The following is a 25,923-nucleotide window of genomic DNA, read 5'->3' as shown; positions in this document are numbered from 1 at the left end:
ATCAACAAATCGAAATATTTTAACAACTTTTGTATCATTGATGCGTGAGCACAGGTCTCTGTCTAGCTTGGCTAAGTACAGGTTGCTTAAAACAGGCGCTAAGCAGGATCCTATACAGACCCCTTGTTTTTGAAGGTACGCAATGTCATTTCTTTGCACAAATGTCGACTTCATGTACAAGTCTAAAAGTTCTAAAAAATATTCAACGGTTGTGCCCGCCTTCGTACTAAATCTTACTGCCCCAAATTCATCTATACATGATTGAACACAACTTAACAATTCATTCTGTGGCAAAGAATAATACAGGTCCTTAACATCTGCTGAGAAGGCCTTTAGTACCGCGTTACAGTTGGCCTCTACAAAGGCTAACACTTCCTCGGAATTTTTCGTGATGAACGGATCTTTAATTTCGAGTACACTGTAAAAAATTTCCGTAATTTTACGGTCAAACCTGCCGTAAAATTTACGTAGACCGTTCAGTTTCATGAAAAACGGCAGAATTCTACGTAAAAAAACGGACGTGAGCTCTGTTTTTGAAATACGGAGCACCGTCCGTAATTTCATGTGGAGGGCAACTGAGCATGTTAAGAGCGAAAAATCAACACGCAACGAATATAAAGAAAAGACACAGCCCACGTTTACCAGCAGTTACATAATATCACCATGGGTAACGCTGCTTGAACATTATTCAAGGCGAATCGTAAGTACGCACACACAAACGGAAGAGGTTTCAGCGGTGGCGCTGCTTACCACCCTTCATCGCTTCTACACGACGGGTTGCATTTCTCCGCCTCAACAGTACTGAGTGGACAGCGGCTGGAAATGGCGGTGTGAGGTGGTGGTGTACCTGTTGCATTTGGGATTTCACTGAGAGAATAAGAAGGAATCGACGATAGACTGCTACGCAAGTAAGTGATCTAAGTGTCCTTTTTTGTTGTTGGTGCACGTCGCGCGTGCGAAATGCACCGCGATAGCCGGTGACGGGCTCAACTGTGTTGTGTGAACATGCCCTGTCAATGCCCTGTAACGACATTCCCGCTTGGCCATGAGGATTGATAAAGCCGCGGCATTGCGAGTCTGTGATAAATGGTGTAGCGTTTGTTGTGCTGATTTCATATAGAGTACATTGAGACGCGTAGGCAACATCAGCGACGATGTCTGTAGCAGTTCGTTATCGGCTGTATGTGGCAGCTGGTTTACTGACGTTGGCATTCCAGTTTTGCAACGTGTTGTGATGTGTTCTTGGCACTCCAAAATAAAGTGAAGTTACTGTTCCCCTTAGCAATCTCTCACGGCGCGGTGTAACACTATGTTAGCCGTATTCGGCGACGCATTGCATCACAGCGAAATTCTATTTTTCCGTAAGCTTAGGCCGCAGTGTGCTTGGCGTGCATAATCGCTGTGTTCATACCCGTAATTGAAAGACTGCTTCTGGAATTGAAAGTCTGCTTGTGTATGAAGACCTCATAGAGCATGTTGCATGCGATGCCCCTACATCACAATGAATGGACGGTGTAGCGTGCTTGCTGCCGTAACCTTGTGCGATCTGCAGTGTTAGGTAACACTGGTGTAACACGGTGCCTTGGAACACTTTGGGATCGAGCCCGAGCAATCGTGCGCGATCGCACTTGAAAGTGTGCGCGTGATACCCATTAAGGGTCGCTGCAGAAGAAATTGATTATTTTGCTAGCTGGTAATCGGCATCAGATGTTCCGCGAATTTTTGTTTTTGTTTTGTTTTTACTCCAGACAGCTACCAGGCTGACTATCAACGTTCTGACGCAATACGTCAGCATTTAACGTAATCTGGGAGTGGATTGCCACGTAAATTTTGCCCATCTGCGGCCGTAATTGTAAAGCAAGTGCATGTGATAAGTAATTTTTAACGTAACCTTGACACAGAATAGCGGTGCCCAAAAGTGTGTAATGGACATCCAAAGTTACAAATGTCTCAAACTGGTATAAAAAAATCAAAAGGTGTGTCAACACTGATGTTAAAGGCTGGTTCTAATACTGACTATCTCTAGTTGCGTCGACTAATTTTCAGCATATAGGCATCAATACAATAATTATACTAAAATACATGTGAGTTATGTCGAGCAAAATGTCTGCTGTTTTGCCGAATAGAAGGTGCTTCATGAAGTCTTTTTTTAAATGAGTTGAACGATACAATTGAAGACACCAAACGATACCACAGCAATCGGTAATTCGGTGACAAGCTTATGTGCAAGAGTATTTGTATATGAAAATGTTTTTGCTTTACTGTGGGCGACCGGTCTGAAAATACCTGATATTATTTGCTTCAATTGCAGCTATTGCACCAGTGAAGGATGTCTGTGTGCCGGTTTGTGCTCAGTTTCTCAGCCAGCGGGCCTGAGAAAGTGTGCCACAGCAGTCTGTCTAATGGTGCTCTTTGTTCTGGTAAGCTGTGCCATTCTATTGTATATCTGTCTTGCATATGCAGTCTTAATAGACAGTGACTGCAAATGTTGGTGGAATGACGAGGCCTATGAAAGTAGAGTAATTTTGCAGATGCATTCAAAGGATAATTGATGTTTTTGTTTTCCTGTGGCAACAAATTGGTTCAGTATGAGCACGTCGACTTGAAAGGGATATTGTTTCATACTTGACTTGGTTGCACATATGAGTGGTGTTTAAAAAACACTTATAGTGCCAGAGTTCAAGATTTGAGGCACCAGATAAAACAGGCACCAATAAAATAACTGTTTGTCTAGTGTTGGCTTAATGAGTATGCAACAACACTGCACACTGATCGTTAGCACTGTCATGCATGGGCTCCATGGTAACTAAGATTAGCCACGAATAAGCTCACTGTGAGCTAGTGTTGAGCTAACTACAACAGGTGAGTATGCGATGATGTAATTAAGTGCAACATTGGAAGACAATGTAACAATGTAAAATTATAGCCTGAGCTCGCAGCTGCGTTGCGTGGTCAGGCGACCAAAAGATATGAATATTAAAAAGGGAACGAACAGTGCTACTGCCAGTATGAAGTGACAGCGTTGTACACAGCAACATATTCCCTTTGTCCTGTCTGCAGCCCTGTTCGGTTCTCTCCTAAACATGCACCAAGCAGCCCAATTCAGAACGGTCCGGCAGGTTGATCTGAATACTTCAATTTGCCAAGCAGGTTAAGTGATGACATGCTAGCACAATGGGAGCTATTCTGAAAGTTATGTCTGCTATGAAAATGTGTCATGAAGATACTTCACTGCTAAAAATTTGGTGTACAACTGCACAAAGCAGCATCAATAGCTATGTTGCTCCTCCATGTTGTGTCAAGGGTCTGTGCATGTTTTGTAAGATAATCCTTGAGTCGTCGGCCGGTTTGTCCTACATAATTGCGGCTGCAGGACAGTGGGATATTGTAAACAGCACCAACCGTAGTACCTATGAACTCCACCACATACATTTTTATGTAAACTTCACGTGTTGCCCTGGTCCGGTTAACATTTTGTACGTGCCCAGATTGCTTGGCACTGAAAATAAAAAGGTAGTTTCAACTCTCTGAGCAATTTGCTTGAATTGATGGTTGCCTTTGTGTACAGATTGCATAACAGTCATAGGCCTTGTCTGACCGGAGACTTCAGCTATGTTCAACTCCATTAAATGCTTCTTGGCAATGCATGCTAAAAGGCAGTGCGAACGCACTGTTAAAAACAAACATTGTACGTGGTTATGAAAGCTCCCCTCCACGTCTGGATGGTACCAAGTGTTAAATGCGCTCTCCGGTGTTCCTGTAGCAACAACATGCTTCAGTGTTCAGGTGCACCAATAGAAAAGGTAAAAACACCTTTGAGTGCAGGGAATAGCTCCAGCTCGATGCTCACCACAGAAAATCTTCAGGCCCAGATAGTGGAGCTTGCCTTTCAGTAGTAGTTTTGCTTACTTGAACATGTGTGGCACTTTGTAGGAGACATCAAAAGTTGCTCAACCACTTTAATTTTAACTTTTCACTGCTGAGAACACTGTCAGCTAGTCGTAAAACACTAGCTGCTGTAAGAACCAGCGTAGTAAAGCTATTCTGCTTCATTGGAAACTTTCTACCCTATATGACGTGAAGTAAGGCTACTAAAAGGGTTGAGTGAGTTGTTTTCTGTCTTCTCTACAGTGCTAGATGAGCTCATGAAAGGGGGAAAACTACATTTCAATAGATGAAGTGCCAACAGAGACAGCACAGTCAGAAAGAACAAAGACAGGACAAGGTGCCACTTGCAACTGTTTATTGAGGTCAAAAGCACTGAATATATAACCATGGGGAGAGGGGGAAGAAAAAAAAAGAAGCACTGATTATGTGAATGTGCATGTGCAAAAATATGGAAGATGTATATGAAGGGAATCATAAGATTAACCAAAATCTAAAACTTATCTAAAAACATGCGTTCATTTCTGTAAATAGTCGGAGACGGTGTCGACACAGGCGTCCCCTCTTTTCTTAGTCTGGTTGGCCTCCAAAAGTTCACGTGCCACAGTGTCTTTGCTTTTAAACATGATTGTTGTATCAGGAAGCCTTGCTTCACGTAATTGCTTATTCTCATTCTCACATGCCTTGCAATGAAGCAGCAAGTTTGAGCCATAACCATTTTTGAGTGAAAGCTTGTGCTCCTGCAGGCGTTCATTAATACATCGGCCAGTTTGTCCGGTTTACTCCTTCCCACACTTCAGCGGTATGCAGTATACGACGCCTTCTCCGTACTTCACAAAAGGGTTTGTGTGTTTACTAGAACACTCTACTTTCTTAGTCATCATATCCAATCAGACGGCACAAAGTAGCAAGTTTTTGGGGCTCGGAAGAAACCACAGGAATTGTGTATTTCATTATGACATGTTTAAGATTATGCACTGCTTTGTGAGAATACGGTATCACCACTGGTTTAGCTTTCTTTTCCAATGTTTGACCTTCTTCACTGCTTCAGTTTGTTTCTTTTTGCACCTTTTTCAACGCCTCCGAAACATTGCTCAAAACCAAACAAGGAAAGCCAGCTTTCTTCAACTTCAAAATCTGTTCGTCAAAGGTGTTGTGTGCTTTATGACAGCACATTTCTTTAAGGGTAAATTCAAGGCACATAGTGGCAATCGCACGTTTAGCAGTCTTGGAGTGCATAGTCTTATACTGCAACAATTAATTGCAGGGTCGGTATACCAACCTCGTGCCCGCAAGGAATTTCAGCCGTATCCAGTGGCGATACCATATTCTCACGAAGTGGCGCGTAATCTTAAACACGTCGCCGCAAAATATAAGATTCCTGTGGTTTTTGCTGCGCCCCGAAAGCTTGCTACTTTGTGACGCCTGATTGGATCTCATGACTCTAAAAGTAGAGTGTTCTATTAAACATACAAATCCTTTTGTGAAGTGTGAAGAAGCGGTCGTATACCGTGGAAGTGTGGGAAAGAGTATATCGGACAAACTGGCCGATGTATTAGTGAACACCTGTGGGAGCACAAGCTTTCGCTGAAAAATAGTTATGGCTCAAACTTGCCACTTCATTGCAAGGCCTGCAGGAATGAGAATAGGCAAGTATGTGAAGCAAGGCTTCACGATACAACGATCGTGCTTAAAAGCAAATGCACTGTGGCACGTGAACTGTTGGAGGCCAACCAGATTAAGAATAGAGGGGATGCCTGTGTCAGCATGCCTGTGTCTGAATATTTACACAAATGAATGCATGTTTTTAGATAAGTTTTAGCTTTTGGTTAATCTTATGATTCCCTTCATCTTCTGTGTTCTCGCGCGTGCGCCTTCACACAAGCAATGCTTCTGTTTTTTTCTTCCCCTTCTCCCCATGGCTATATATTCAGCTGCTTTTTGACTCAATAAACAGTTGCAAGTAGCGCCTTGTCCTGTCTTTGTTCTTTCTTACTGTGTTGTCTCTGTTGGCGCTTCATCTTCTGAAAGCTCTGCACCAAGTAGCCCCACAACGTGTTCTACTGGAAAACTACCACTAGACAGTGATCTTCCATTTCTTGACCTCACTGTTTTCTTTGGTGAGTGTCATGTGCACTGCATCTATGCCCCGTCTTTTAAGGAGAGAATTCTGCCTTTCGCATCAACGCACTGTTCGGCTGTGAAGCTCTTGTCACAGAAGCACGAAATAGCATCCTCAACAAGTTGAGGAGAACTTCTATACCCAGGTCTAACATTGGCCTACAGTGGTGTGACCACTGTTAGATCACATTCAGAAGGTCAGCCATAGTCTCAAGAAGACTGTTGGGAGAGCTAGAACATTTATTTGTCACGTCAAGCAATCTAGGTTCAAAAAGGTGAATCAGACCAGGCCTTGGCGCAAAGTTTAGCAAGAGGCACATGCAGCAGTTCAACTGTGTGGTTGTTTACAACATCCCGCTGCCCTGCAGCTGCAACTAGGCAAGACAACTAGGCCTAATATTTATTTGTGTGTGCGTGTGTGTGCGTGTGTGCAATTAACCAAAAGTCTTAGCCTGCGCTTGTGTTGTTTGGCCTTCTCCCGTCTTTTCGTGTTGTCCCCAAGTAATCAGTCGGTGTCACATTCTTATAGAATTTGCAGTTATGAGATTCATGCTTTGGAACATGATCAGAAGCTACCAAATGGATGACATAATCCCTCTACATGTGTTGGTGTAGATTAATGTGTCTCTGCAGTAGGGGTAGGGCATCATATACGCTTGTTTAGCACTTATGCACTTTTGTTTCCAGAGCTTGTGACACAGTGATTCAAACTATGTCTGTGAAAACAGTGCTGCACATTGCCAGGAAATGTTACAACACTTGTAGGTGAAGCTCGGTGTTGTGAGAGGTTATAGAAACTTGCTTTCAACTTGCTTCTTGCAAGTTTCTTGAGCATTTTTTAAAAATGCTTCTTTAACTCCCGCGTGCATTGTGTTCATAACTCGCTATGAAACTGTCATCAAGTATGTCCTTTATGCCATCCGTTTCTAAAGATTACATGAATATAATTAACCCTTTGAGGGTCGATCTTTCTCGCCATATTCGACCGCCGAGGGTCGATTTTTTTTATTGCAGATTCCAATTCTTAGGGACTTATTTTGAAAAAAAATTACCATAATTTTTCTAGGGTGTCCGTAAAGCGAGAAAAAATTATTTTGTGTTGGTATATATGTACTCTTTATTCATGAGTAACAATAATAAAAAAGGAAATAAACCTATAAGAGTAAAAAATTTTAATACATTGTTATAGTTCAAGGCTTTGAAAATGTGCACACGAGAATACTTCGCAAGACTCAAATGTTCCTGCTCTTACACTAATATGTACTATTATGAGCAATATGAAAGGGAACACAGGAACGCGTAGAAAACACCCTCAGACCCAGCTATATGGGTAATACGCAGCGGCCACCGTCGGAAACAAAGTGGAAAGGGGGACGCTGTTCTAACAACTGTTCGCACTCCCGCCATGCGTCTGCAAAGTGCGGAATTTCGCATCGCCAGCAGACAGTGATAACACTGTTCGATATTGCGTCACTCGTAACCTTTTGCGTCGAATCATTAAAAAAGATAGCACTGTTCCGGACTTCGATATTGATTTATGGTAAACCTTCTAAACCGGGAAAAAATGGTCTTTAAGGGTGAGTTCAAGATAAGTTTATTGGCGCTTGCCGAATATTAGAGATATTGAAGCAAATGAAATAAGGCAATAGCGTTATCGCAGCTTATCCTCATCCTTTGTTTTGTTCGTTGGTGGCCTAATAATGCGTCATGCCACCGTCGACTTGAACGACGGCCTCCATTCTTTGAGGCAAGACGCGTAGAGAGCCTCGATGAATGCGGTATCACGCTGAAGGCGCCTCCACTCATGTTCTATTGCTTCCCATAGTTGGTCGGAGTTCGCCGATTCTAGTGAGCTCTTCGAAAGGTTCATTCTCATACGGCCCCAAACGTGCTCCATAATGTTCATGTCAGCACCCTTCGCGCACCACTGAAGTTGCATTACCCCTCGCTCTTCCAAAAGGCGCGCCACGTCCTCCGATGTGTGAACGGGAGACAAATCCTGCTGGAAAAAATAACACCCATCCGGGTGCGGCCCGTTCAACACATAGGGGATCATCTGGTGCTGGAGCAGAGCGCAATACGCAGCACTGGTGAACCTCCCATCAGTTCTCACCAGTGGGCCTAGGCCTGCATGGGAAATCGCCCCCCAGACGTTCACAGACATGCGTCCACTGGCGGCCACCTCCTGGATATTCTGCGGACTAAAGCGTGTGTTTGCGGTCCACCACACTCTCTTTCATTGGTCCCAGCGGCTCGAGAACGTGGACTCATCAGAGAAAACTACATACTTCTACCCACTCTCGCTCCAGCTGCGGTGTTCAGTAGCGAACCTCAGGTGAGCCGCTTTGTTGGCTGCGGTGAGCAGAGGTTTCTGTGCGGCGATGCGACTTCGCAGTCCTGCTTCTCTAAGCCTTCATCGTACCATGCTGTCGCTCAAGTTGTTCAAGCCAAGAGCACCTCGAACGTCCTTTGCACTTTGAAATGGTTTGTCCCTGACGGCAGCCACAATGCAAAGGTCTTGGTCGTTCGTTGTTGATCGAGGTCGTGTGCAATGCGGCGCATCGTTTATGTGTCCTTCGTCTCGGTAAGCCTGGATAATCCGGTTGACCGCTTTCATTGGGCGGCTTGTCACGAGAGTAATATTGCGCTGCGTATAACCTCTTTTAGACATTTCTATTATATCTTCCCGCTCTTTAAGAGGCACTCGAGGCGTCTTGAGGCTACAAATTCAGAGTTGACTGCTCTGCGTAGGCCACTGCAGTGTGCGACGTGAATTTTTCTGAATGAACTTCGTGCAACAAAGTTGCACGAGAGACAGTTTGTCAATGTTCTATTCCTCTGTCGTCATTGGTTCGAGCGTCGCCGCTGTTCGAGGTGCCACTGACAACCGAGTGTGTCGATTCAAATAATCGGTTTGAAATACAGGGCAAACTTTTTCTCGGAGTACTATCAAGCGGTTGCACGAAGAAAAAAAAGAGAATGAAAGAAAAGAAAGTAAATCGGTGTAAGTCACTGGCGACGACCACCGTCTTATCGGCTGTTGGACGATCCATGACGTAAGCTGCTCCTTTATAGAAATGCCAGCGTGGTGGGAGTGCCAACAGTTAGTGGAAGAGCGCTCTCCTTTCCCCCTTCGTTTTTCACAGCGCCATCCGCGTATTGCTCCGAGTCTGTTTCAAGGCCACGTGTTCCTGTGTTCCCTTTCATATTGCTTATGATAGTACATCCATAGCGTAATCGAACTGTGTAGGTGCACGCACTCAAGAAAACTGTGGGGTTGTGTGCCCATCAAAAAAGCAAAACGTGTGACAAACTTCCACTAATCTTCATCTTATCGCCAACCAGATGCAATTAGTTTTCACGAGTCTCAAAAAAAGAAAAAGAAAGGAGCAACAGAAGCGCATGCACGGCAGCATCCTTCTATGCGCACCCCTGCGAGCACTAAATGAGCGAGAAACAAGCAGTAGCCTTTTGAGCGATTAGTAACGAGATAGCCATCAGTTTTGCAAGCACAAGAAGCCGAAACCGCCCGAGAAAACAAAACCCAAACCGCCACCCGCCCACGCGCACGCCAATGCACAAGCGGTAGTACGTAGACGCGCAGGAGCAAACTAGCGCTATAACAAACCATGCAACGAAAACTGAGAGAACGAGGCGTGCAAAAGAAATTTCCTGTATTTCCACATAGTGGCAGCACATGACAGAAAAGGTTAGGAAATTGTTGCGCTTTTTAAACCTACAGACAGCGCCGTAAATATACGGCTTCGACCATTTTTGTACTTCGCGGTGCGGTATATTTACGTCATTGACCCTCGAAGGGTTAAAGAGTCATGCTCCTTGAAACAATTTCCCGTAACAACATTGTAAAATACCACCTGAGGGTCTTGCATCTCTTACATCTGCTGTTTTTCACATCATAATTTAATAAAACTGCATTTAGTAGCTGCACAGCACAGGCCCCATTTTGTTTTATCACACTTCTTTGTCTTTTCTCCCCGTGCCCCAGGTCTTATTTCAACAACTGCTATCTGCAGGCTGTCATAAAATTGCTTCAACATTGTTGACAGATTCCAATATTTTTTTCGAACCATTCTCTCATGTGATCTAAAGAAAATTAACTTGATTAGCCTGACATGAAGATGAATTTGAAATAATTTATTTATTGTACTTGCTTGGTAGCACTGAACTGTTTCTTTAATCAATATAATACTTACAATTCACCTTTGTATTGCTGGGTACCGGTAGAGATATGGTTAGTTATTCACCAGAAAGGATCCCGAATTTTCCACCTTCTTAGTGTGCGTTAGACACTCACTTGTTGCACTTCACAAAGAGCAACTTGTGGTTGCTAGGAAATAAAGGTTTACTGAGAATTTTCATGCATCCAATTTGATTCTGTGTACTAGCATGTTTGTATTAGCATGTATTTCATAGAGTTGAGGCTCCATAAAAGTACATTCTGTCATTCAATGTCTGTGACATGGTTAAGCAGGTTGACCATATCTTATTAGAACTTCCTATGTTGTGGGGCACTTGTTTGCAACTTAAATTATGTGGTTTGGTGCTGTCAGTGTAAGCCTAATGTCGTTTTTTGTTCTCCCAGGAAGGACGCAAGCATTGCTGAGGAGCCATTTGACCTGCCGCCACACTAATATTGTATTTGGTAAGGTCTATTACAGATCTTATTTCGTGTAGTACGTGCTATAATTGTGTACAATATGTTCAAAACGTCAGTAAGTGGGCTGTTCGACAACAGGTGTTTACAAATTAATAATTATAAAAGGTGTTCAAGGTCATTAGTGATACAATTGCTGCTCACTGCTGAATTTTTTTCGGAATTAAATGATGAGCCATCCAGCAAGTGCGGCTCTCCTGGCTAATTATACAAACTTTCAAATACGGTTAATTTTTTATCACAAGTGTACAGCAGTCGGGGACAACTGTTCACAGCAACAATTTCATAATATTTACTTACATGCAAAAGTGAGTCAAAGGTCAGGTGTACTTATGAAGTTTTATGAAACAAGTTCATCACCATATTGCTTACTTCATTGAAAAGTTTTTCGCGGAATTCTCACTTCTATGAACAGATCAACAGTTGTCGAACGATGGTCGTCTCTATAGCCAATGTTTGGGCAAGAGGCTTGTCTTCAGCGCACTAACAAGAGACTTCTTTGCCATGCAGCTTGAGCTGATCAGTATGAAGAGATTACATAGGATAGGAACACAAGGCATTAGTGGGCCTCTTCGGTTATCAGTCCTTGACAGTCCTGGACTGCTTAGCACTGCTGTCCCGCATTCGATTTTCTCAATCAGCTTCGGAAGCCCCATCCACCAGTCCGAGAGCAGCCAGTATCGCATTCGTTTTACCAGAAGTCACAGACTCTGCGGACTCTCAGAGCTGTCAGCAGATATTTGTTCAGACATATGCAAGTAGCTAGCAGACTGCGGCTGTCTTAAAAAGATGCACGCGGGCTTGACGCCATGTTTTCAAAGAGGCTGTGTGTTTATGTGTACTTTGCGCGTTCCAGACAGCAAATATCATGCACTCAGCTATTGCTTCCGTTAAATCGATGCTTCGTGTGCCATAATGCGAGGTTTTCATGAGTGGTCTAATTGCTGCAACCTTAGTCCTTGTGTTTTTTAAGACAAAGCACAGTGATTTCGTGTTTCGTGAAATCTGTAATGCTCATTGCTATATGCATAGTAAACAGGTAGATTTCGCTTTTCAGATGAGTGAAACTGGTGGACGAGGAAACGTATCATATTGCATGTAGATATTTCATGCTGGTAGCTGGCGTGGCATACAGGGTGTTTCACGTAACTTGAGCCAAACATTGAATATATGCAAATGCCACGTAACTGGACAGAACCAAGGTAATGTTGTTTGCCCTCGCTTCGAGATACTCATATTTTTTTCATTTTGCCAGATTAAGTAATTAGTATTCGGTAATTAATCAACTTCTCAAATATTATGATTAATACATGCTACATAAAAGTGTTTTTCCTAGCGTGAAAGAAGCCTGCAAATACACACTAAATCGATGCGTGACTGTCCATTCGCAGCACTTTGCGTGTATTCGCGAGCTTCTTTCTCGAAAAAACACTTCTACGCAGCATGTCTCGAACAACAGAGAGCTGTATGGGGAGCTTTTCATGTTGCTCTCCAATTTTCTCATGGACACTTCTAATCTAATTATAATATTTGAAAAGTTGATTAATTAACGAAGATGAAATATTTATTTTGGTGGAATGAAAAAATATCTGAGTATCTCCAAGTGACGGCAAACAACATTACCTTGGTTCTGTCGAGCTACGTCACATTTGCATATTTTTATTGTTTGGCTCAAGTTACATGGGACAACCTGTATAATCAGAGCTTCACCGATTGCTCTTGACATGTGTGCTGATCCCTTCTGTTAACCAAATTCGAAATTTTGCTTTTGGATGTGCAGGATTAGTAGACAGTGTAGACGTGCTCTGTCCTAGACACACGTCAGGCCTTCAGTAGACGGTTTCACGAGCTTTGAGGATATCGGCCTGTGCTTTGTGGGTGAACAGTGATGTGGCACAACCGTGTTTTTGCTTATTTTTGTGTGGCAATGACGCTTAAATTTACAGGAAATGAATGAGCTGGCTTAAATACAGCAGTTAAGGGGCCCGAAGAGCGAGAGCACGATGTAAACTGAGCTTTGTTAACATGTTCAATGTGCTCAGGCTGCGATTCCATTATGCAAGCTTTATGGTTGTGTCGGCGACATGGCCTCTGAGACTGCACCATTTTGATGACGACGCTACTGAGTTTGCTGGGTAGGGTGCTATCTACAAGTAGCTAAAAGCACGAGGTCACGAGATTGAATCCCGTCCACGGTGGTTGCATATCAATGGGGGCAAAATATGAAAACACCCATGTACTTAGATCTAGGTGCACGTTAACGAACCCCAGGTGGTCGAAGTTTCCGGAGTCCTCCACTACGGTTTGCCTCGTAATCAGAAAGTGGATTTGGCACGTAAAACCCTATTAGTTTAAGTAGCTAATAGCAGACAACAGCAGCCAGGAGAGCGGCTTCCAATCACGGTGCTTTCAAACAAAACCTCGGACAGTCCCAGGCAGCAGGATCACATGACTGTGATGCGCCCTTCTGTCAATGCTAGCCAGACCAGAAACCGCAGGTGGTTTGCGGACAGTCTGGGACTGCATAATTGAAGGGGCGCAGTGCTCTCACATACATTATGTCCACTGCGGCACGAAGGCCTTTCCTAGTCTCGGCGGCTCTTGAAAGACAAAGGCCGAGCGAAACCGACGGAACGTTGCCCCTCAGTGCGACCAACCGCGGGAGTAACACGCGCTGGAGTTGAATAGAGACCGCCCGCCGAGAAGACGTCAGGGCCCGCGTCACGGCGCCATTTAGTAATGGTGTCGTTCTGCAGGCGACTACATGAAGTTGTCTCTCTCTCTCTCTCTCTCTCTCATGGTGCCTAGTTCTTTACCGTCCTCAACAGCGCCTTTTGTTTTAAATTTATCATGCATATCATTTTTTGGCGTTCCGTTGCTTGTTGAGCAAGCCTTCATTCTCAAGCTCCATTTTTATCATGCCAGGTTTCAGTCTCTGTTAGTTTTAGCACAATGCAATGATGGTACTTTTAAGACTAATAGTAAGCTATAGATGGTGACTCAGTAATGTGTGACTTAAGTCTTCTAAACAATTTATAGTCTTTAAATTTTCTTCTACTGATCCAGGACTCCTGTGACTAATTGCCTTAAGTAACATAATTCATTGCCTTCTTGCCCTAGAAAATATAACTGGTGCCTTCTTGCAGGCCTTTAAAGTGGCAACATGTGTACTGCAGACAGTAGGGCATATTCCGAGCCTGGCGACAATGAAATTAACCTTAGTTTTCCAAGAAAAAAAAAGGTGTCTCTGCAAAAAACAATATAGAATGACCTGTTTAGTTAAAAGCATTTTCCTTGGATTTTACCGAATCTGCATTTTGGATAGACCCGAAGGAAATAGTGTTGTCGCTGCGGCTTTAAAAATATTTTTTACCAGACTGCAGGCCAATAGCATTAATTCCAACCAATTACCTCAGAGTATCCCCACGACGGTATAAAGAAGGAAAATTTTGGAACGAAACATTGCACAAATTGACCAAAGTTTTTTTTCTTTGCATTTACTAACAGCGCAGAATTTGGCCATCCTGTTGCCATGAGTCGTAGAAATTTGAGCAAATAGCTCTGTCCTCATTGGCTCTCAAAATCTACGGGAAGTGCTCATGTTTAGGCATGTTAATGAATTACTCTACTTTAAAATTCTTTAGTAGAGGCTGGATTCATTTCAGAAATTTCCCGAATTAAGCGCATTCACATGAAGCAATGCAATCTGGAAAAATATGTTGCATTATTTGTTTCGTTATGGGATTGCAAGTCAAGAAACGGACAGAATAAGCAGTACTGCCTGCCAGAGCCATGTATGGGGTCCAGGCATAATTGCAGGCTTCTTAACAAAAAGGGCAAATTTTTCGGTGAACACAGTGTAATATTATAACTTTTTATGAAGCTGGGAAGGGTATGTTGATGCATTCACGACCGTAACTTTCAATTTTCACTGCTTGAGTAAAAAGAATATTACACATTGGTAGTTCTTCCGTGACACAAAAAACCATATCCGAAAGGGGCTGACAGCTGTCGTGACACAGTTGTGGTGCAAGCATGGTTTTTTGTATTGTTGCTATTGTTGCTATTCTACCAGCCTGTCAGCTGGACAATATCTTTGGCTTGCTTGTTCTGCGTCGGAAGTAAACAACATGCATGGTTTGCGCTTGTTTCAAGAGTGCTTCATTGTTTTGGGAAACAGTAAAATCTGCAAGGTTGTTTAATGGAGCAATGGAGCAGTGAAAGTTGAAAGCTATGGTCTGCAGTATGTGGCCATGGCAGCTCTACCTAAATATGGGAGATGTAATCTCCAAATGTCATAATGTGCACGTGACATCTTTGGCTGTTCCAAGCAAACCATCAATTGACTTGGGTCCTTTCTATCTGAAGCTTTTTATGCTATAAGGCTACGAATGAATATATATCAACATGGCTGAGTCTGAACCATTTCTTTTGACAAGAGCACTTGTAGTGACAGTTGTGAATACGAAATCATTGTTTATCTGAGTAACAATAGTGATGATGATAGTAAATTATTGAACAGCCTTAATTGATTGGTGCTTCTTTCTTTTCAGGCAAAGCCGAAGGCCTCTGCAAGCAGCCAGTCATTCCAAGTCTCAACCAATCCTTCCTCTAGTCAGCTAATTTCTAGTGTCTATGCGGAAAGGACTTGCGCAAGAGTGGACACGGGACACTAAAAAGGCAACAAGGACAGGCGTAAACTTCCAACCGGTGTTCATTACAAAAAGGTATGTATATGTACTCTTGCACACTTGATCATAATCTGTTACAATCGTGCAAGTCAACATGGTCATCACAAATAAACGAGTGCACCAAGGCCTAAGGCGGCTTCCCGCATACAGACCCCAGATATTCAAATTCTTTAACAGTCAGTGCTACATATAGGGATGGCTTGCTAACGCAGTTGCATTCTCCAATAGCCGCTGCCTCAATGATGAGTCTAGTGTTTTCTTTCACACTGCTTGCTATTATTTCTGTTTTTAAAACAGTCGATGACATCTGCATTGGGAGCAATGGATTCCAAGGAAACCTTCTTTCCCTTTTTGTACTTTCCGATTATGTTCCTGTAGTCTCAAGTTTAGGGAACTTCCCATTTGTCCCACGTAACGCTGCCCGCAGGAAAGAGGTATGCTATACACTGTTCCTCTTGAGCATTTGATGAAACCCTTTCTGTGCACAATGTTGCATGATTTTGATTGTCTGCTGATAAGGCTGGTTTTGGCACGTAACTCAGCTTGCGGGGCGTGGAAGAAATGACCAAGACTGCAGTCCTTTGGCTTATTTTCTTTAGTTACACCTATGTGATACTGTTCGCAGGAATCTAGCAGTCATCCCATACATTCACGCTATCTTGCATAAACTAAAGAAAATAGGCCAAAGGGCGGGAGTATAGGTCGTTTTTCCCGCACCCAACAAGTTATCTCAGTTATGTGCCAAAACCAGCCCTGTCAGCAGACAATCAATTTCATGCAACATTGCTCACAGAAAAGCTTTCGTGAAATGCTCGGGGGGAGTAGTGAATAGCACACCTCTTTTCTGTGGGCAGCGTTACGTGGGGCAAATGGGAAGGTGCCTAAATATGAGACTACAGGAACATAATACAAAAGTACAAAAGGGAGAGAGGGTTTCCTTTGAGTCCACAACTCCCAATGCAAATGTCATGCACTCTGAAAAAACAGAAATAATAGCAAGCAACGCACAAGAAAGCACTAGGCTAATTATTGAGGGGGCAGATATCGCATAAGGCAACTGCGTTAGCAAACTATCCCTAGCGTTGACATTAAACAAGTTGCATACCTGGGGTCTGTATGTGGGAGGCCGCCTTAGGCCTTGGGGCGGCTTTAGTGTGCTCTTGTAACTGATTATGATCAAGTGCACAAGAGTATATATACATGCCTTTTCGTAATAAACACCAATTGGAAGTTCGCACCTGTTCTTGTCACTTTTTTAGTGTCCCGCGTTCACTCTTGCGCTGGTCACTTCAGCATGGAATACCAACTAGCCCGGTCTCACACCCTGCTTTTTTCAGTAAAGCAGAATAAACACAGGTTTTTTCAGATTCAAGTGGCTTGTTGTTTCTCGAACACGAATCTGTATGTATGCTGTGTACATGTTGGGTGTAGAACCCAAGTGCAACATGACAACACTGACACGAAGAATAAGCAGTGTAGAAAACAATGACACTAGGAGGAAACATGCAAACACAGCACGTTCTGTGTGGTGTATTTCCTGTGTGCTATGATTTCTGCCCCATTTCCAGCTATATCTTAAATGATGTTGCACGTTATCCACATTGTAATGTACGACTTGGGTGGTTCATTGCTCAAAATAACTTATTCCAATGAAGGAAACAATTTGGCTCGAGAACACGAGCATTCAAGTCCCTGTTTCTTCATTACCAAAGTACGGTCATGTACTATAATCGCAAGTACGGGGCTCAATTCACAGCATTTCCGTTTTACAGAACTCACCGTTTTTCTTATTTGCAAAATACGGTCAATTCTGTGATCACAACTACGGAGCTCACCGTTTTCCATTTAACGGAAATAATTTTTACGGCCTGTCCGTTCTACGGAAACACCGTTTTCCATTTAACGGAAATAATTTTTACGGCCTGTCCGTTCTACGGAAACACCGTTTTCCATTTAACGGAAATAATTTTTACGGCCTGTCCGTTCTACGGAAAGACCGTTTTTCATTTAACGGAAAAGTGTCCGGCAACGTTTTACCTGCAACTTTGACCGTAAACTGAAGAAATTTTTTTTACAGTGTAGGTTAAGCTTGTCTAATAAATAGACTGCAATAGATTTCTGCCATGTGCCTTTCTCCGAAACTATTACTCTGAACGGGACACCTTTTTTGTGAGTTCTCGCGCTAAAGAACACATTCTTGCTTTTTCCTATTGATTTCAATACTTTATCTAGGTTCATGTCCCGGCACATCGCTACAGCTCTGCTCTTGACTTTCGCCAGTGAAATTTCCTTGTGTTCATTGAACACGGCTGCTAGTGCCTCATTAGCTTTTTCGTTGTAGCTACCATGTGACAATAATACAAAGCCTCCTTCTTTGTCAGCAGGTAGGAAACACAGTGCATTTTTAACTAAGTACGTAACAACGTGTTTGTTACGGGGAAAGGAAGGAAGGAAGGAATAAACAAAGAGAAACAAATAAACGAGATACGCCTATATTAGCGTCGATGGGGGAGTGATAGTTGGCCGCACGCGCACATCGACGAGTTAATCAGCAGCAGCAGCAGCCGCCGCAGCAGCAGCAAGCAAGCAAGCAAGCAACCGAGCAAGCCACAATCACTAACGCCAGTAACATGGAGAGTGCCGGAGCGTATCTGGAGGAGCGAGGACTGTCGCGGTTCCGATCGCTGCTCGTGGGCGCCGCCGCCGAGCCGGTTCGCCTGCATCGCGACCATCGAACCTTTGCGCAATTCGTGCGCTCGTTGACCCTGCTCTCGAACGAAGACTGGTCGGTGATTGGCGTTCCTCCCGGCAGTCGGTGTCACCGAGCAGTCGCGTGGTGCTGGTGCGACGAGCCGAACGGACACGCGAGGGTCGTGGAGGGCGAGCAGCCCACCATCGAGAGACGACCCATTCCCGCGCTCGCCCACATCGGCGCCAGGAGAAACCAGGCCGTCGCACTGGACGAGTCTCCGCGAGAGTCTTCGTTTTGCGCGGGAGTCGGGCTGCTGTACGACGACGACGTCGTCGTGCCCGTAGACATTTGGATTTACAACGGAGTCGCGCTGCACCAAACTCATCCGAGCGCGCGAACTTTGCTGCTGCAACAGCTCTCTTTCTCATCCTCCTCTTCGTCCTCGAAGGGAGCAGCGGCAGCCGTCGTGGTCGTCAAGTCGGCGGCCGGTGGCGCTTTCTCGCAAGACGTGTGGGTTGCCCCCGCTGACGACGACGGAGGGCTGACCGCTCGAATCTCGGTGGACAAGCGCACCGGCACGGTCAAGGTGGCCGACAAACCGCTGCCTTCGTTTTTCATCGCTGACAACGACCGCGATTACCAAGGCGAGACGAACCTGCGCGTGCGCCTTGCGAGCGGGCCGGGTCGGATCGACGTTCGCGTGATGCCGGAAGACAAAGAGAGGGTGGTCGACGGCGAAGAACAGAATGCTAATGCTAAAATTAATACTACAACTACTACTAATAATAACAATATTAATAATAACAATAGGAATAATAAGAAGAAGAGGCAACCGCAACAGCAACAACAACCAAAGAAAAAGAGGAAGAACAATACTACCACTAATAATACTAACAGTAATAGTAATAACAGTAACGGTAACAATACAAAGAAGCGCAAGGCAGCCGATGAGAGTGAGGACGGTGATGAGGAGGAGGGCGACGACCACCCGCTTCCTCGGTTACCGATGCATCCGCATCAACAGCAGCAGCAAGGGCAGCAGCAGCAGCACGGGATTAACGAGCTGGTCAAGTGCGCCTTTGCGGCGGCCAGCGATCCGTCGTTCGAGTGGGTGCGCGAGGGTTCAAAAACGAGTTTCTCGACAAACACGCGGTGCCTTATCGCGCCGACGCTTACTGCAAGCAGCTCAATCTCATGGTGGAGTACAACGGGCACTTTCACTACAAGAGCGCTTACACGGAACGCACGATCGGAGACATCATCAAGCGCCGCTACTGTCGCAAGCACGGCATGGTGCAGATTAACGTGAATCCGGTCATATCGCACACGCTCAACTGCATGCGCAACTACGCTCGCTTCCGGATGTGGACCGAGGTGCCCGGCTACGAGCCGCCGCAGCAGCAGCCGTCGGCGCGCCGGGACTCGGTCGCTTTCAAGTTCGACGGCACCAAGACGACCGTCACGTCGTCGCCGACCGAAGGCGCCTTCAGCGACGCGGAAAGAGAGTTCCTGTACGACGCGTTGGCCGTCCACTTGCCTCCGCTGTTTAATAACGAGGGCAGGCACATTCGCGTGTACCCGCTGCATCGCGAGTTAAAGGACGATAACAACACGCGAGACGGACAAGACGAGGAGAAAGAAGAAGAGGCTCTGGACGACGGGGACTTTGCCGCCTACAGCATAAAGTACGACCAGTCGCCTCACGTAAAAGTGGACATGCGAACAAACATGGAAATCAAACCGGCCAACGACAGCAACGTCATGTACGTCGTCTTTTGGAAGCGATTCCCGCGAACCGATTTTCTCTTTTAGAGACGCGAGGTGATACACGTGGCGCTGTTTCTGCTCAAGACCACTCGACTGCACGCGCCGCACAAGTACATCGTGGACTACGTGGCGTACCGCATCTTCGATCAGATCGACGAGGCCACGCTCAACTGGAAGCAGAGCGTCGATCCGGGCCACACGATGCACATTCGCTCCTCCGCGAAAAAAAGGAGGCGCACTGCCACTTGAGTGCTGTGCTGCTTTTATTTGTTTTATTCAATATTATTTTATTATTTCTTCCTTACGTTTGAATAATAAAGACAAAGAAATAAATAGTATCACATTCATTTTCCTATTTATCTATCTGTCTTTTGTCTCTCTCTCTCTCTTTCTTTCTTGTGTATCTGTCTTTCTTGTGTCTGTCTTTCTTTCCCGGAAGGGAATGGATGGATGGATGGATGGATGGATTGAAAGAATGATATAAAGATAGAGAGAGACAGGAAAAAATGAAAAAAAAACACGGATAGTGGGAGTGGGGAGAAGGGCGGAAAATAATAGGTCCGAGGAACTACTTGACGGCAACAATGGCAAACGAAATGTTTTACGACGTTTCGGAATACACCCGAGATTTCATTAACTTCACCCACTTTTTACTGCTCTCTTGCAAGCACGAACCTTACGCTAGAGTCTTACGCAACACGCTGGCGCAGATGCAGTCGTGGACCGGGGCCAACGCGACCACCGTTTACGACGTTTACAAATACTTTGCCGTTTCCGAAGTGATCGTCAGCGACCCCCGAATTTTCGAGGCCTGTTTCAATCGCTTCAACCAACGACGACGTCAGTGTGAAGAAGAGCAGCAGCAGCAACAACACAAGAGAAAGCAAAAGTATAAAAGGGCGAAGAATGAGAGGGAAGAGGGATTCGGGGGAGGAGAGAAAAATGAGATGTCATTCTTGACAAAAAAAGAAGAGAGGAAGAATAAGAAGAAAAGAAAGAATACGTAGTGTGATGCGTGTGTAATTATTTATTCGTGTATTTATTTATGTATTTATTTATTTACTTATTTTTTTGAGTACGTTGCTTTACTTATTTTACTTAGTCTCGGTCCCTTTGCCCTCTTCGCCTACCGCTCCTTTTTATTCTTCTCCTCCCGACCTCGTCCTCTTCTCGCCGGCGGCACACGCACAGTTTGCCCGCGTGTTTCTCGCAGGGCAACAGCTCGGACATGAGGCGACCGCGCAGCCGTCGCTCCACGTCGCTGGCAATCTCTCGCGACACGCGGGATATGTAGCACTCTGCGTCCGCGACGGCACGCGGCGTCGGATCGGCCGGCAGGTCGGGTATCTCGCCCGCGATGCTGGCGTTGCCGAATATCTAGGAAAAGTCCGGGTACGGCGGCGACAGCCTGCCCGACTGCTGTTGCTGTTGCTGCTGCTGCCGATGCCCATGCCCATGCTTTGCAGTATTAGCAGTAATTGTTCTCGTGGCGGGCTCGATGTAGTAGCGGCAGAGAATTTCGCCCTGCTTCAGGGGCGAGTCTCGCTTGGACACCGGCGGCGGTTTCTCGTGCAGCGGGGCGGCCACCGTCTTGGCGATGCGATTGTACGCGGTCACGAACGTCCCGTTGCCCATGGCGGCAAACAGTTTGTCGTGAGCCCCGTACTTGTAAGCGGCGTAAACGAACGAGTGAAAGTGGGGGGACTTGACAAAGACGTCGCTCAGCCACCCGGGCGGAACCACGGGCTGCGAGATCTTGGCGAAACCGGAACTGCGCGGGTCCAGACAGGCGCCGCACATCACCGGCTTGACGACCTTCACCACGAAAGGATGGTTGCTGAGACGGTGTCAGCGTTCCGGTTCGATCCACCCGTTTGCCGCCTTGCCCACGGCGCTGGCTTGGGCGTTGGCCACCACGTTAGCCAGTTCCCGGATATCCTCCCCTCTTCTCCTTTGTCCTAATCCTGCTTCTCCTCCTTCTTCTTCTTCTTGTTCTTCTTGTTGTTCTTCCTCTTCCTCCTCTTCTTCATTTTCAACAATCCCCCATTGCCCCCTTTCTTCATCTTCAACTACTCCCCATTCATCCTCTTCTTCTTCCTCTCTCTCTCCTCCTTTACCCACACCCTTCCTCTTCCCGGGGTATAAATATGCGGCGTTGTGCCATTCCAGTAGGAAAGAGCGAGCGGCTCTTTCGTCGCTGCCGTCGCTGTTTGCACCAACAGAGTTTTCGCAATAGGCAGACTTTTCGCTACATGGAGAGTTTTCGCTGTATGCAGAGTTTTCGCTACAGCCGCTACTGCTGATTACGCAGTTGTCGACTTCGTAAAGCGCAGCGAGCAAAGCGAGAAAGTTTAGCGAGTCTTGCTGTTTGCTGTTGAGGAACTGGGCGTCGCTGCTACTGCTATTACTTTTACAACCGCCGCTGCCTACTCCTGCTGCTGCTGCTGCCGCTCCTGCGTCGTCCATTGTGGTCGTCGTGCGCGAGACAGACGGCCGTGTTGTACGACCTCGCGTCGTTGGTTTAAAGAAGAAGGACACAAGAGACGAGACAATTGTGTGTGCGCTGTTGAAACAACAACAAAAAAAAACATTTATTATTTTTTCCTCTCCGGAATATTTAATAATCATTGCCATCAATATTCATCGTCTGTGGCAACTACAGTGCTTCTTGTTCGCCGCCCCACCCACATTCTCCTTGTCGTCCCCGTCGTCCACCTCGCCCCGCTGCCGCTGCTGCTCACCCTGCTGCTGCTGCTGCCCCTGCTGCTGCTCCCGCTGCTGTTCCCGCTCATGGCGCTGCTGCTCCTGGCGCTGCTGCCGCCCCCTACCGTGGCCGTTGTTGTTGTATGATAAACCACTACGGCGTATCATGGTCTTGTGGCAGACGGCGCAGTACGTCATCGAAAGGGAGGACTCGTCTGCCCTCCTCAGATTTTGAAGAAGCGTGATCGGCACGCCGCCGTCGGGGCACGTGCAAGGCATGGCCTCCCCGGTCGCCGTCGGTTACACTCACTTGACGAACGCGGGACTGATTTGCCACTCGGATCCGGAGTCGGTGCCCTACTTCGCCAGGGACAAGATCGCGGGAAACGTGCAGGAGGTCGTCGGTGCAACGCCCGCCTGTTCCTGCGTGTACGAGAGAGAGGAAATACGTAAGCGCTGGTTCGATGCCGAGTTCACCAAAAAGAAGCACAAGGCGCTGTACCGCTTCGCCTTGGACTTTGATTCGGCCGAGACGTCTATCGCCAAAGTCAGAGGGACCGTGGGCGAAGTGATTCTCCGGCTGCGTGACGAGGTGGCAGCGTTGCTTCCCGAAAACTTTAAGTTTAAAGTAGCCTATCTCACCAGAAGCAGCACGCAACGATGGCACGTGCAGCTGCTCAACTTCTCGTACGTCAGCAAGCTCAAGTACTGCGGCAAGTCGGTGCTGACTCCGCTACGCGAGAAACTAGCGGCAGTCGTGCCCCACGCCAAACTGGACGCGTCTGCCGGTTCCTACAGCTGGCTGATGTACGGTTCGGTCAAGCCTCACGCCGTTCCGCCCAAGGACGATCCGTACCGCCTGGTCGAAATATCGGAGTTTGATCCGGTCGCCGGTACCCATCGGACGCTGCAGTTCGCAGGAGGCGCGCCGCCAATGCGACAAATCAGGCGCCTCTTGTCCATGCATAGAATTCCCAACCACGACTCGGAGTTTGTGCACGACGTGGACATGTGCTGTCGCTACTCGTGCAAGCGCGAGGCCAAGAGGGACAAGAACAAGAACAACAACAACAAGAGGAAGAGGGACAACGACAACAACGTAACAACAACAGCAACAACGGCAACGACCGAGAAGGAAGATGATCCGGTGGCAGCATCGGCGGTGGCGGCAGCGGCAAACGGCGTCAATGCCAGTGGTAGTGCCAGTAACAGCAGCAGCAGCACCGCCGGCAACGCCGGTAACGCCGGCAACGCGGTAAAGCGGAAACATCCAGGTGAAGACGCCGACGGTAACGAAGGAGAAGAAGGGGGGCAAGAAAACAACCGCAGCAAGAGAAGAAAGACCGCGGGGACCTCTCGAAAAAACGACCACCACGGCGGTGGCGGGTTGCAGTTGGAGTTTCTTTCGAGCGGCTTGAAATTCGGAAGCAAAGCGAACGATGGCGCCGCGGTAGACGAGCAGCCTCTGCCCCCGATCGAGGTCTTTGATCGTTACGACAGCGAGCACGACGGTGCGGGAAGCGGGGGAGAGGCGGGAGCGACTACAGCAGCAGAAGAAGGAGGAGGAGGAGAAGAAGAAATGCAGGGCACCCTCGAGCGAGAGGAAGAGTTGCGGCGAGAGAAATTGCAGAACCATCTGGTTACGATTGAAGACATTGCTAATATCAATAAGAATAATAAGAATAAGAATAACAATAGCAATAACAACAATGGTAACAATGATGCCAATGCCAATCACTATTATGCCAACTCTCCCCTACCGCTGTCGCCTACAGCAGGAGGGGGAGACGACGACGACGACGACGAAGAAGACCAGCAATTTGCGCTGGACGTCTCGTCTGACGAAGAAGAAGAAGACGAAGACGAATACGACGATGCTGCTGCTGCTGCTGACCAAGTGATCGGCGGTGACGACGACGACGGCGGACCGCCGCCTGCAAAAAAGAGACGCACTGCCAAAGATCCCACGGCCGCGGCCAAAACAAGCGAGGAATACGACGCCATAATCCACCGGTACTACAACGACCTGGGAGAGAGGAGTTATCGGAAAAAGAAAGTGGGACCGATAGTGAACAATTTCGAACAATGCATCCAGTACGCCAAGGCTTACAAAAACGAAGTAAAACGAGCAAACGACCTGTGCGGGAGAGCCTTCGCGATGGGCATCCAGAAACTGGTTTACCAATATCGCTACGGCGCCGATTATCGTCTCTGGGTTTCCCGATTTACGCCGCTCATCGCGTCGAACATGGGCATGGCCGGAATGGACATGTACCGCTCTCTGTGCATGCTACCGGACGCCGGCAGAGCGACCCACGACCCGGGGGTGGCATATCTGCGTTGCATTCAATACCTCTGGGAAAGGAGTCCGCCCAACGACGAGAACGGCAAGCCCAAGCTGGTGGTGCCCCCGCGAGCCATCTACCGACTCAAGTTCGAGCCGCCCTTTCAGTTTTCCGACGAGTCGGAGCGGCTGCTGCACAAGTGGATATATATGACCCAGGCGAGCGTCAATTTTAACTGCACGCCATTTTTTGTGAAATACATCTTCCGCATGGTGACCGAGGGCCAGTGCGTCATCGTGCTCGACACGACTAACGATCGCTACGACACGCTCCGCTACAACCCGAGCCGCGGCATCTACCAACAGGAGGCCATGACCAACAGATCGTGCCCCTTCAGAACGCCATTTTTAAGGCGATTCTCAGTAACATGCACTGCAAGGACCCTTACGCCCCCCTGGACATGATGTTCAAGCTGTGTGACTCGCTGGGTAACCTCATTAACATGCAGAAACTCATAAAAATGGATTTGAGCAGCGCCGACATCGGGGACCACCAGTCCAAGCCGTCGGGCGACCGCTACCTCGTCTTTCCCAACAGTACGACGTACGATCTGCGCGAGGCAAAGTTTGTGCCCTGGGACCCGAGCCAGATATGCATGTACCGGGCAGAGATCGATCCGTCGCTCGGGCTGGGCGAGTACATCGACCACTACTCGGTCGAGGTTCATCCGCTGCGAGGCGGCCGCGAGTACCTGCGCAAGATGCTATTCAGAATAGTCGACTGCGCGCACGCCATCTTCTGCAAGCAGGCGCAATTCAAGCAGGAGTACGTGTCCAAGAGCTTCCACCGCGATCGCGTCAAGAAGACGATGACTAAGTTGTTCTCCGCCGAGGAGATGCGACGCGCCGTGAACGACGACGAGCTGTTCGAAGAACAGTACATGACCGCCTGTCGCTACCTCTCGGTGCGGCACATGATAACTAGCACGCCCGACGCTTTCAACTTGATCTATAACGATCTGGTGGTATGCGGAAAAGAGGACGACGACGGCGGTCCGGTGGTGTTCGTGAAAAAGAGAATGACGTACGAAGAGAAAATATGGGC

General features: G+C 46.8%; 1 long non-coding RNA gene across 1 annotated transcript; it reads left to right on the top strand.

Annotated features, from left to right (window-relative positions):
* The first annotated feature begins 798 nt into the window (after window positions 1-798).
* LOC126545255 (uncharacterized) lies at window positions 799-16,739 on the top strand. The gene is made up of 4 exons (XR_008615058.1): window positions 799-908; window positions 2,312-2,420; window positions 10,610-10,669; window positions 15,235-16,739. It is a non-coding gene; the product is annotated as an uncharacterized lncRNA (long non-coding RNA).
* Window positions 16,740-25,923: the final 9,184 nt, after the last annotated feature.

Source organism: Dermacentor andersoni, unplaced genomic scaffold (assembly GCF_023375885.2).
Source record: "Dermacentor andersoni unplaced genomic scaffold, qqDerAnde1_hic_scaffold ctg00000050.1, whole genome shotgun sequence".
Taxonomy (NCBI): domain Eukaryota; kingdom Metazoa; phylum Arthropoda; class Arachnida; order Ixodida; family Ixodidae; genus Dermacentor; species Dermacentor andersoni.
This window is presented reverse-complemented; position numbering and strand designations above follow the sequence as displayed.